At 41.0% G+C, this 13,747-nt stretch overlaps 1 protein-coding gene across 1 annotated transcript in view; it reads right to left on the bottom strand.

Moving 5' to 3' along the window:
* Positions 1-13,747, bottom strand: part of micu2 (mitochondrial calcium uptake 2) — a 422,357-nt gene that overhangs the window by 125,621 nt on the left and 282,989 nt on the right. The gene's annotated exons all lie outside the window — the stretch shown is intronic.

Here is a 13,747-nt window from a genome sequence, read left to right as displayed (position 1 = left end):
AAGGACAGAGGAAGGCCAAGACCAGGAGCTAGGGACTGCGTGTGGTTGAGATCCTTACTTATGCCTGGTATGCTCTGTTTCCATGTTTTGGCCTTGGAGCTCAGTCACACACTTGGCCTCCAGCTCCTGATTTCAGCCTTGAGTTGGTCCTACTCTGTCTACGCATTTGATAGAAACAGGAGTACATCTGTATTCATAGCTCCTCTGTTAGCTACACCCCTGTCTCATTTACAGGTCTCAGCTAGGCTTTGCCACTTTTCATGTCAGAGGCATGGGGTATTCCCACCAACTTGCTGAGGCGGGTTGGCAAAGGCAGAAACAAGTGAACGTGGCCACAAGCAGCAATTGTATTGAATTGGGCTCAAGCCTATCATAAGCTCAGTTCCAATAATAAAATTGGCAACTGCTTCGTGAGTACACATTTTTGTTTTTATGTTGCACTGCAAAACTCCTAATGATTCACGTACATTTTGAGCTTTTGTTCAGGAATAATTAAAATGCTAAACGTAAGAGATTCTGCAGATGCTGGAAATACTGAGTAACAATTATAAGATGCTGGAGAAACTCAGAAGTCAGCAGCATCTATGGAAGGGAATAAACAGTTGACGTTTTGGGCTGATAGACCCTTCATTGTAACTGCATATGAAACGCTACAGACATTTGGAGGCAGGAAATATAGGACCATTTGTCATTTTTTAAGATTGGGGTATAAATGAGGGATAGTCCCATTAAAAAGCCAAGACCTAGACCAGTGTCCATTGCTCAAGTTGCTGCTGTTCTGCCTTCTTCTGGGATGGGCATGGCAGCCAAGACCGATATCCAGAGACACAAAACTAATGGTGTTAACAGGTCAGGGAGCTATCATGAGCAGCAGGCCAGGTCAAAGATGATGCAGCCCAAAGCATGAGGTATTGTAGGATTCCGATTGATAAAGACCAAAGAGTCCTATGGAACCTGGACATAAATCTTGAAGTTTATTACGTTAGTAATTAATATGGTTATGCAAATCTTTTTAAGCAGTTTTTAAAAACCTTTATCTAAATTGTAAGAACTGATGACAATTTTATACATTTAATCTTACAGTGTAGTTTTAAGGAACATTAAAATTTTCTCTCAAGTACCAATCTTGCCACTTATTTTCAATAGGAAGAACATTAGAATAAGGTGGCTTCCATCTCTACCACACAAACGCCAATCTGAGAAGGACGGTAGATGATCTGCTGGTACCTACACCTTGTTTTGCATGTAAGGCCTCTTTCTTATTGTCCGAGAAATTCCTTCAGTAAAGTTTGCTTTCTTCAGCTAAACTTAACAATGGAGTTGTGTCAGTTGGTATACAGCTGAAAAGAGAGCTCATAACCAATAATAAATTATTTTAGCCTCTTGTCAAATATGAATTCAGTGTGGGCCCTAATAATAATAAATTCCATCTTTGTTTCTCTCAATCAGTCAACCTAGTGAAAACTTTATATTTCAGTGTGAGAAAAACTTAATTTTCACTCTGACAGTAGTGCAGCAGAAGAATGCATCAGAATGGATTCCAAACATCTCCTGTTGGTTATTTGCAACCTGACTGTAAAAACACAGCTTTCCTAATATCTTAAAAAAACCATGTCCGTATTATTTGTTAACCATTCCTTACAGGTAAGTGAAACAGTTGATGACTGTGTCAATAAAAACAAGAAATGCTGGAAACATTCAGCCAGTCAACCACGACTTGAGGAAAGAAAAATGTTAATGTTTCAGGTTCAAAATTGGGAAAGACAGAAAATAAGCTAGTTCCCAGCAGTAGAAAAGCTGGAATAATGATAGGTTGAATATGGGTAACACCTTTGATTTGCAACCAATGAGTTTACAGTGGCTATAAAAAGTATTCACCCCTTAGGAAGTTTCCAAGTTTTTAAAATTGTTTTACAACATTGAATCACAGTGGATTTAATTTTTTTTTTGACACTGATCAATAGAAAAACGCTCCTTCCTATTAAAGTAAAAACATATCTCTTCAAAGTGATCTAAATTAATTATGAATATAAAACACAAAATAATTGATTGCATAAGTATTCACCCCTTTAATATGACACACTAAATCATCACTGTTGCAGCCAATTGGCTTCAGAAGTTATATTAGATTAGATATGAGGACACGCAGTCCTCTTTTATTGTCATTTAGTAATGCATGCATTCAGAAATGATACAATATTCCTCCGGTGTGATATCACAGAAACACAGGACAGACCAAGACTGAAAAACTAACAAAAACCACATGATTATAACATATAGTTACAACAGTGCAACAATACCATAACTTGATGAAGAACAGGCCATGGGCACAGTAAAAAAGTTCAAAGTCTCTCGAAAGTCCCACATCTCACGCAGACGGGAGAAGGAAGAAAACTCTCCCTGCCATGCCTGACCACAGCCCGACTCTGAGTCGTCCGAAAACTTAGAGCCTCCGACCAGCCCTCTGACACAGAGTACCGAGCACCATCTCTGCCGAACGCTTTGACCAGCAGCAGGCAAAGCCGGAGATTTTGGGGCCCTCCCTCCGGAGATTCTCGATCGCACAGCAGTAGCGGCAGCGAACCAGGCATTTCAGAAGTTTCTCCAGATGTTCCTCTGTGCTTCTCACATCTGTCTCCATCCAATCAGAATTGTGCACGGCATCCTACTTACAAATACAATATCATTTCACCGGAGAGCTGTGCGCGCTGTTACGCAGCCATCTTTTCCTTCCGCCTAACTGATATAATTAGTTAAATGGAGATTGCCTGTGTGCAGTCAAGGTGTTTCAATTGATTATTGTCAAAATACTCCTGTAACTGGAAGGTCCAACCTCCGGTGAGTAAATATTCTGGCAAAAACTACAGCATGAAAACAAAAGAACACTCCAAGCAACTTTGCAAAAAGGTTATTGAAAAGCAAAGGTCAGGAGATGGGTACAAGAAAATTTCCAAGTCACCGAATATCCCTTGGAGTACAGTTGAGTCAATTATCAAGAAATGGAAAGAAAATGACACAGCTATATATCTGCCGTCCTCAAAAACTGAGTGACCATGCAAGGAGGTGACTAGTGAGGGAGGCCACCAAGAGATCTATGACATCTCTGGAGGAGTTACAAGCTTCTGTGGCTGTGGTGGGAGAAACTGCACATACAACTATTGTTTGGGTGCTTCACCAGTCGCTGCTTTATGGGAGAGTGGCAAAGAGAAAGCCACTGTTGATAAAAAAAAACTCACATGAAATCTCGGCTAGAGTTTGCCAGAAGGCATTTGGGAGACTCTGAAGTCAGCTGGAAGAAGGTTCTATGGTCTGATGAAACCAAAATTGAGCCATCAGACTGAACACTATGTTTGGTGTAAGCCAAACACCACACATCATTAAAAACTCACCATCCCTACTGTGAAGCATGGTGGTGGCTGCATCACACTGAGGGGGTCCCAGGCCCTGGAAGGCTTGTGAAGGTAGAAGGTAAAATGAATGCAGCAAAATACAGGGAAATCCTGGAGAAAAACCTGATGTAGTCTGCAAGTAACTGCAACTTGGGAGATTTGTTTTCCAGCAAGACAATGACCCCAAGCATAAAGCCAAAGCTACACAGGAATGACTTAAAATAAACAAAGTTAATGTCTTGGAGTGACCAAGTGGAGTCCAGACCTCAATCCAAAAGAGAATTTGTGGCTAGGCTCATGATCCCCATGCAATCTGACAGTGCTTGAGCAGTTTTGTAAAGAAGAATGAGGAAAAATTGCAGTGTGCAGATGTGCAAAGCTGATAGAGACCTTCCCACACAGACTCAAAGCTGTAATTGTGTGTCTATTAAATATTGACTTGAAGGGGGTGAGTAATTATGCAATCAATTATTTTGTGTTTAATAATTGTGAAGAATTTAGACAAATTTGTAGAAATTTGATTTCACTTTGATGCAAAAGAGTTTTTTCTGTTGATCAGTGTCAAAAAAGTTAAATTAAATGCACTGCAATTTTATGTTGTAAAACAATAAAACATGAAAACTTCTAAGGAGTGTGAATACTTTTTATAGGCACTGTATTTAGCAATTAGTATCAGATTAAGTTTCTTTGTCTGTATAATGCATCACCTAAAGCAAGATTATGAGATACACAGTATGCAGACTCGGCAAATTGTTAGAGAAAAATGGAGCCAAAAGACAACAAGCAGAAACAGCTTGTTCTGATACAGATAGAGAGTGAACCTTCTCCATGGATTATCACCTTGTTGCAGTGGAGAAGCTTGTGTGGTCCTGTGATCCCGAGAACAATGCCGTCTGGAGCTAAGCTCCTGGTAGGGTCACCCATGGCGGTAAGGTCGAGGGCGAGGTCCTTGACAAAGAACAATCAAATCAAGACCTCAACGGTGGAACAGGCAGCGAAGTTACTTTGAACTCAATGGCTGTGAAGGCGGATGAAGGCTGCAACAAACCCATCAGCTCCAATTGTCGTGGTTGCCATGCCACTGGAATCAGCTGGTTGATTTGTGAAGTATCGTGTGCTTCTTGGAGTGCAACATCAAATACACGTTAAACAAATACACGCACAGGCATCTTCGCTGTGTGGGCCATAGATCAACGGAACGAAGACCATCATCCTCAACTTTGAGGGATAGCCACCACGACGACAAGAGAGTGAATTACATAAAGCTGGGAAATTCACTTGAGTCCTGAAGGCTGCAATGTATTTAGACTGAAAATTAAGAATTATTCTTCCACTGTGCAGCCAACCTCACTGCAAGAATTCAGAAGGTCATAGATAGAGGACAGAGTGGGAGTGGAATAGTGAATTCAAGTGGCAGGCTGCTGGAAGCTCACTCCTGTACACATTCACACAATCTACATTTGGTTTTTCCATGTAAATAACACAATGTGGGTGCCAAATCCAGTACACTAGAGTGGAAGAAATGCAAATGAATCTCTGCTTCATGTGGAAACACTCACTGTGGCTGGATATTTATTAACAAATTAATAATAGTACTTTATTAGTTCAAGTTTGCCATTCAATCATATACATGTATACCATCAAACGAAACAATGTTCATCCAGACAAGGGTGCACAACGTTGTACATATAACACACACAATACAATGTAATATTACCACAAATAAGTTAACAAGTAATGAAATACATGCCAGAAAACTGACACTTAGTATAAGAGGCATTTATGATGCTTGTTAAAAAGTAAACATTATCATGTTCCTGGCACTTGCGTGATGATATCTGGGTGGTGGTAGGGTGTTCAGTAGTCTTACGGCCTGGTGGAAGAAGCTAGTTTCCATCTTAATGACATCAAAGTTGCTGGTGAACGCAGCAGGCCAGGCAGCATCTCTAGGAAGAGGTACAGTTGACTGTACCTCTTCCTAGAGATGCTGCCTGGCCTGCTGCGTTCACCAGCAACTTTGATTTGTGTTGCTTGAATTTCCAGCATCTGCAGAATTCCTCGTGTTCCTATCCTAACAGTCTTTGTCCTAATGCTATGGTCTGATGGTAGTGGTTGAAGAGATTGTGGGATGGATGGGAGGGTTACTTGACAATGCTAAAAGCCCTGCGTATGTAGCACCCCTGATAAATATCTTGAACGGGTGGAAGAGAGGCTGCAGTGATCCTCTCAACAGCAGTCCTCCCAATCCTTTAAAGGGTGCTATGGTCAGATGACTTAGCAGATTATAATGCAGCTGGTCAGTTACTCTCAATGGTGCTGCTGTATAAATTGGTTAGAATGGGGCAGAGGGAACCATTGCTAGCCTCGATCTCCTCAGGAAGTGGAGATGCTGTTGTGCTTTCTTGGCCAAGTGAGATCGTCCATTATGTGCATTCCCAGAAACTTGGTGCCACTAACCCTCTCCAGAGGACTGGAGGCGGGGGTGGTGGGGAAGCAGTTTATGTGCAGTGAGAAGTGGTCAGCCTACACTTTCCTAAAGTCCATAATCATCCCTTTAGTCTTGACCATGTTGAGACTCAAGTTGCTGGCCAGCTGCCTTACCTCCTTATGTGCCAGCGGTGGACTGCACACGCAGACCTGGGGGGTGCCGGTGCTCAGCGTTATGATGCTAGAGATGTTGCTACCAACACGGACTGACTGGGGTTTTCCGGTCAAGAAGTCCAAGATCCAGTTACAAAGAGAGGTGTTCAGACCCAACAAGGACAGTTTACCCAACTTCTGAGGGATGACTGTATTAAACACTGAGCTGAAGTTGATAAACAGCATTCTGGCGTATGAGGTTTGTAATTACATATTACATTTAACGTAGAACAATATATCTCGCTGTTTCAGTTTTGCAAAAAAAAATTGGATACTAATGAAAGGTTCTAATTAATGCTCAAAAGCTTGTTTAAAGATTTGCATTTTTTAGGAGGGCTTTAATGGAGTCAACAGATATAAGGGAAGGAGATACAAAAGTTTGAGCACCCTGGTCAAAATTTCTTTTACTGTGAATAGTTAAGTGAGTACAAGATGAACTGATCTCCAAAAGTCATAAAGTTAAAGATGAAACATTCTTTTCAACACTTTAAGCAAGATTAGTGTATTATTTTTGTTTTGTACAGTTTTAGAGTTAAAAAAAAAAGGAAAGGAGCACCATGCAAAAGCTTGGGCACCCCAAGAGGTTTGAGCTCTCAGATAACTTTTACCAAAGTCTCAGACCTTCATTAGGAAAGGCCAGGTGATGCAAATTTCAAAGCTTTATAAATACCCTGACTCCTCAAACCTTGTTCCAACAATCAGCAGCCACAGGCTTCTCTAAGCAGCTGCCCAGCACTCTGAAAATTAAAATAAATGATGTCCACAAAGCAAGAGAAGGCTATAAGAAGATAGCAAAGCGTCTTCAAGTAGCTGTTTTCTCAGTTCGTAATGTAATTAAGAAATGGCAGTTAACAGGAATGGTGGAGGTCAAGTTGAGGTCTGGAAGACCAAGAAAACTTTCCGAGAGAACTACTCGTGGGATTGCTAGAAAGGCAAATCAAAACCCCCGTTTGACTGCAAAAGACCTTCAGGAAGATTTAGCAGACTCTGAAATGGTGGTGCACTGTTCTACTGTGCAGCAACACCTGCACAAATATAATCTTCATGGAAGAGTCATCAGAAGAAAACCTTTCCTGCGTCCTCACCACAAAATTCAGTGTCAGAAGTTTGCAAAGGAACATCTAAACAAGCCTGATGCATTTTGGAAAAATGCATTCCCGTGGACTGATGAAGTTAAAATAGAACTTTTCGGCCGCAATGAGCAACGGTACATTTGGAGAAAAAAGGATGCAGAATTTCATGAAAAGTACACCTCTCCAACTGTTAAGCATGGGGGTGGATCGACCATGCTTTGGGCTTGTGTTGCAGCCAGTGGCACAGGGAACATTTCACTGGTAGAGGAAAGAATGAATTCAATTAAATACCAGCAAATTCTGGAAGCAAACATCACACCGTCTGTAAAACAGCTGAAGGTGAAAAGTGGATGGCTTCTACAACAGGATAATGATCCTAAACACACCTCAAAATCCACAATGGACTACCTCAAGAGGAGCAAGCTGAAGGTTTTGCCATGGCCCTCACAGTCCCCCGGCCTAAACATCATCGAAAATCTGTGGACAGACCTCAAAAGAGCAGTGCATACAAGCCGGCCCAAGAATCTCACAGAACTAAAGCCTTTTGCAAGGAAGAATGGGCAAAAAACCCCAAACAAGAATTGAAAGACTCTTAACTGGCTACAGAAAGCGTTTACAAGCTGTGATAACTTGCCAAAGGGGGTGTTACTAACTACTGACCATGCAGGGAGCCCAAACTTTTGCTTCAGGCCCTTTTCCTTTTTTGTTATTTTGAAACTGTAAAAGATGGAAATAAAAGAAGTAATCTTGCTTAACATATTAAAGAACTTTGTCATCTTTAACCTTGTGCCTTTTGGAAATCAGATCATCTTTTACTCGCTTAGCTATTCACAATAACAGAAATTTTGACCAGGGTGCCCAAACTTTTGCATGCCACTGTAAGTGGTTTAAGGAGACAATTCTAGTGACTGGTGCTATCTCAGAAGTCACTGAAGTTAATGATGCACCAAGGTAACAAAGCCAAACGGCAGGTCTGAATCAAAGACACTGACCAGATTGGAGTCCAGATGCTCCAGTGAGATTGGTCCTCTAAATTTGAGCATAGAGAACCAATGGTGGTGACTCTGGGCAAGCAGATACTAGGTCAGCTAGTTTTAGCCCTTTATCCACATCCCTGGGACAATTACTGCATTCACAGACTAAAATTATTTTACTTGTGCTTGCCTTTCTTAATGTAATGTTAATCCAAATATAACACAAGCATCTGGAAGAATAATTAAAGGTCAGTTAATATTGCACTTAGATCCTTTAATTCTACACTCACAGTACAAGCCAAATCTGCAGCTCAACGCTAGAAGCTTTGGGGATACCTCCCATTTTGCCAAGTAAAATCAAAACCATTCCCTTTTGTTTTACAAACTTATAGTTTCTTAAATTCTGAGCTGAGTTTAGATATTAATATAAAACCATTGATTTTCAAAAATGTTAGATCTAACAGACATTAATTATTATTACTTGCATATGAATATCATTACCACATACTTGCACATAATATCTACAAAACTTTGCAAGGAAAAAATATGGCATGAGACACTAGCAAAAATCAATTCTCTTTATTCACAAAAGAAGTAATTGTATCATGGAAAGAAACTCTCAGAATCAAAGTATTCTAGCCATCTTTTATCCCACTTAGTCATAGAGCACTAGGACAGAGAAGCAGGACTGTTCTGCCTAGACTGATCGAGCTACACCTGAATCATTGCTCTCTGTACCACTCCCATCCATATACTTATGCAAGCTTCTAAATGCTGAAATCAAACCCGCATCTACCACTTCCACTGGCAACTTGTTCCACACTTGACCACCCTCTGTGAAGAAGTTTCCCCTCGTGTTCTCCTTAAATATTTCACCTTTCACCCTTAACCTATGCCCTAGTTCTCGTCTCGCCCAACCTCAGTGGAAAAAGCCTGCTTGCGCTTACCCTATTTATACCCCTCAAATTTTGTGTTCTTCTATCAAATTTCACCTCATTTTCCTACATTGCAGGTAATAAAGTCCTAACCTTTTCAATATTTCCCTACAAGACCCTTGCAAATTTTCTTTGTACTCTTTCAATCTTATTGATATATTTTCTGTAGGTAGGTGACCAGAACTGCATGCGAATTTGATCTCACCAACTTCTTAAAGAACTTCAACATAACTTGTGCCTCATACCATACTTTTCCTTACAAAGTCTTGTAGGTATTATGTGGAAGTATATGGTATTGATATTCATATGCAAGTAATAATAGAACTTCAACATAAACTCCTGTAGTCAATACTTTGATTTATGAAGACCAATGTGTTAAAAGCTCTCTTTATGACCATCAACCGCATCACTTCCATTTCACGCACGTCTGCTCTTACCCCATCTTTCCGTCATGCTACCAGGGATCAGGTTCCTCTTGTCCTCACCTACCACCCCACCAGCCTCTGCATCTTGCACACAATTCTCCAAAACCTCCACCACCTCTAACTGGATCCCACCACCAAACACATCTTTCCCTCCCCCCCCCCCACTTTTTGTTTTCCATAGGGATCGCTCCCTATGCGACTCCCTTGTCCGTTCATCCCTCCCCACTGATCTCACTCCTGGCACTTATCCTTGCAAGTGGAGCAAGTGCTACACCTCCTCTCTCACTACCATTCAGGGCCCCAAACAGTCTTTCCAGGTGAGGCGACATTTCACCTGTGAGTCTGTTGGGGTGATTTACTGTGTTCGGTGCTCCTAGTGTAGCCTCTTGTATATCGGTGAGACCCAATGTAGATTGGCAGACCGCTTCACTGAGCATCTACACTCTGTCTGCCAAAACAAGTGGGATCTCCCAGTGGCCACCCATTTTAATTCCGCTTCCCATTCCCATTCCAATATGTTCATTCATGGTCTCCTCCACTGTCGGGATAAGGCAACACTTAGGTTGGAGGAACAACACCTTACATTCTGTTTGGATAGACTCCAACCCGATGGCATGAACATCAATTTCTCAAACTTACAGTAATGCCCCCCCTTCACCAGTTTTCATCCCCTTGTCCCTCTCTCATATTATCTTCTTGCCCGTCCATCACCTCCCTCTGGTGCTCCTCCCTTCCCTTTTTTTCTTTCTTCCATGGCCTTCTGTCTCTTTCACCAATCAACTTCCTAGCTCTTGGCTTCATTCCTCCCTCCCCCGCCCACCAAGTTTCACCTATTGGCTGGCGTTTCTCTCTACTCTCCCCCCACCTTTCAAATCTACTCCTCAGCTTTTTTCTCCAGTCCTGCTAAATGGTCTTGGCTCGAAATGTCAACTATACTTTTTTCCATAGATGCTGCCTGGCCTGCTGAGTTCCTCCAGCATTTTGTGTGCATTGCTCAGTTTCCAGCATCTGTAGATTTTCTCTTCAGACCCAATCTATCTGTGACACCATTTTCAAGGAATTATGTATGGATCTGTATTCCCAGATCCTTTTGTTCTACTGTACACTGCAGTGACCTACCGTTCACTGTGCAACTCCTATCCTGGTTTTGTCTTACCAATGCACAACACCTCACATTTATTGGCATTAAATTCCATCTGTCATCTTTTAGCCCATTTTTTCAGCTGCTTTTCCTGTAAGCTTTGCTAACTGTCCACTACACTCCCAACCTTGGTGCCATCTACAAATTTGCTGATTGATCCAGTCTATCACATTATCATACAGAATGTTATCACGACAAACAACAATGGACCCAGAACAGATCTCCGTGGTACATCACTAACTATAGGCCTCCAATCAGAGAGGCGACCCTTCTACTACCACTCTCTGGTTTCTCCCACTAAGTCAATGTTGAATCCAATTTTCTACTTCATTTTGACTGCCAAGTGACTGAACTTTCTAGACCATCCTTTCATGCGGTACTTTGTCTAAGGGCTTGTTAAAGTCAAGGTAATTAACATTCTCTGTTCTTCCTTCATCAACATTCCTGGTAGCCTATTTGATAAGCTCTACAAGATTGGTTAGACACAGCCTACCATGCACAAAGCCTTGCTAGCTATCCTTAATTAGGCTATGTCTATCTAAGTACTTAGATATCCTGTCGCATGGAATACCTTCCAATAATTTACCCACTGCTGACATCAGGCTCAACAGTTTATAATCTTCTGGCTTATTCTTAGAGCTTGAACAATAGCACAACATTAGCTATCCTCCAGTCCTCTGGTTCCTGTCCCATGACTAAGGATGTTTTAAATACCTCTGCCAGGGCCCATGGAATTTCATCACTAGCCTCCTACAATGATCGAGAGGACACCTTATCTGGTCCTGGGGACTTATCCACCCTAGTCTACCTCAAGACAAGTACCTGCTCTTTAGTATTCTGAGTATTTCTTCCCTATTCACCCCTGTTCAAACCTTCGCTACATCTCCTCATTCCAACCAAGAAACCACAAAATATTCAGCTATACTTTAAACATCTGAGACTGAAGAATGTATTAGCTTGCTCCCTCATTTGTTAAAATAAACCAATTTACTTTCCACCAGTCTTGGAAGATCGAAGGTCTGAACAGAAACTATGTCAAGCTCATGGTTCTTATTAATATCAGTCATACAAAATCTCAATTGTGGTTACCTTATGTTCCCAAATTTACTTAAAGCCAGGTTTGTGTGGTTAAAATTCAGAATCAACGAGAGGGACTTACAAGTCAGATTTTACTCAACTGACTGACCGTGATTAACAGTTCCAAGTCTTACCATAATTTTTTTTCTCTTTTTTGGAGTAATGATTTGATGCATTTCTAAGAGTATAATAGTTAAACTTAAATAGTTCAAATTCACAAGTAAAGTTACAGCTCATGTCAAGATCTCACAACTCTCAATGATTTGTATGCTACATAAATCTTTCCTATAGCAATTAATTTAATATGATTACTATCAAAATGTTTTTTTTTTACTTTTGCTAATAAACATAATTATCAATTGAAATTCACCTAAAGTTCAAAGTATATTTACGACCAAAGTATATATATGTCACCATATATAATGCTGAGATTTGTTTTCCTGCGGACATGTGCAGAAAATTCAAGAAACATAACAGAATCAATGAAAAACTGCACCCAAGAGGCTGGACAAACAACTAACATACAAAAGACAACAAACTATGCAAATACAGAAGACAAACGAAAGCAATAAATACCGAGAATATAAGATGAAGAGTCCTTGAAAGTGCATCCAAAGTTTGTGGGAATAGTTCAGTGATGGGGTGAGTGAAGTACTTCCCACTGGTTCGAGATCCTAATCGTTGAGGGATAAAACTGTTCCTGAACCCGGTGGTGTGGGTCCTGAGGCTCCTGTACCCTCTTCATAATGGCAGCAGCAAGAAGAGAGCATCTCCTGGGTGGTGGGGATCCTTGATGACAGGGGTTGCTTTTCTGCAACAGTGTTCTGTGTAGATGTGCTCGATGGTGGGGCCGGCTTTACCCATGATGGACTGGACTGTATTTACATTGAAATTTACCTATAATCTCCACAGTGGTATTGTCTAATAATTATATGATATTGTTATATATACAGTGGACTCCAGTTAATTGGGACACATCAGGACCAGTACATTTTGGGCCAATTAAGCAGCTGCTCCAATTAGCTAAAGTTTCATGGAAATAGTTAAAAATGTATAAAAAAAGACAAACTTCCATTTAACTGAGAAAAAACTTATATATTTAAATTAAATACAGAACAAATTAGAACACTACTAATTAATACTAATGTTCTATAAAACTGTGTTAGTTCCTAATAGTTATCGATGGAGGAATTCATCCAATGTACACTGTATTGTTCTTTCGACTGTAAATTGATTGGCTCTGTAGTCCTGCCACATCCAACTGTGAATGGTGGTGGACAATCAAACAACTCACTGGATGAGAAAGCTCCACGAATATCCCCATCCTCAATGATAGATTAGCCCAGCACACCAGTGCAAAAGATAAGACTGAGGCATTGGCAACAATCTTCAGTCAGAAGTGCCAAGTAGATGATCCAGCTCGGCCTCCTCCAGAAGTCCCCAGCATCCCAGATGTCAGTATGCAGCCAATCCAATTCACTCCACGTGATATCACGAAAAGGCAGGAAGCACTGCATACTGCAAAGTCTATGGGCCCAGACAAAATCCTGGCAATAGTCCTGAAGATTCGTGCTCCAGAACTTGCTGTGCCACTAGCCAAGCTGTTTCAGTACAGCTAAAGCGCCGGCATCTACCCGGCAATGTGGAAAATTGCCCAGGTATGTCCTGTACACAGGGGCGTATCTACAGAAGATAGCACCTATGGCAAGCACTGAAATTGCGCCCCATCCAAACATCTGACACCCATCTTTCGATAACTTTAACATAATATCAGCTCAAAAATACAAGTCCAGCTCGTTAATCTTTTAATTAACAAATTATGGCACTACATGAAAATTATAACTGCACCTTCCTTGCTTTCACTGGTGATGTGATCAAAGTCAGTTTTTTCAGTTTCTTCTCTTTCAATACTCAGCACAGCAAGATCACAGAGTCTGCCTTGATCCAAGGAGGCTTTCAAATACAAAAGTATTAGTTTTAACTTGCTGAATGATCTCTCACAGCTGGTGATGGAAACTGCGATGGTTAGCATTATCTGAATAGCAATGCGAAGACTGGGGAAGATGCTCTCATCTCCATACTGAACAATAAAT

This window comes from Mobula birostris, chromosome 7 (genome assembly GCF_030028105.1).
Source record: "Mobula birostris isolate sMobBir1 chromosome 7, sMobBir1.hap1, whole genome shotgun sequence".
NCBI lineage: Eukaryota > Metazoa > Chordata > Chondrichthyes > Myliobatiformes > Myliobatidae > Mobula > Mobula birostris.
The sequence above is the reverse complement of the archived record's forward strand: the minus strand, read 5'-3'. Positions and strand labels throughout refer to the sequence as shown.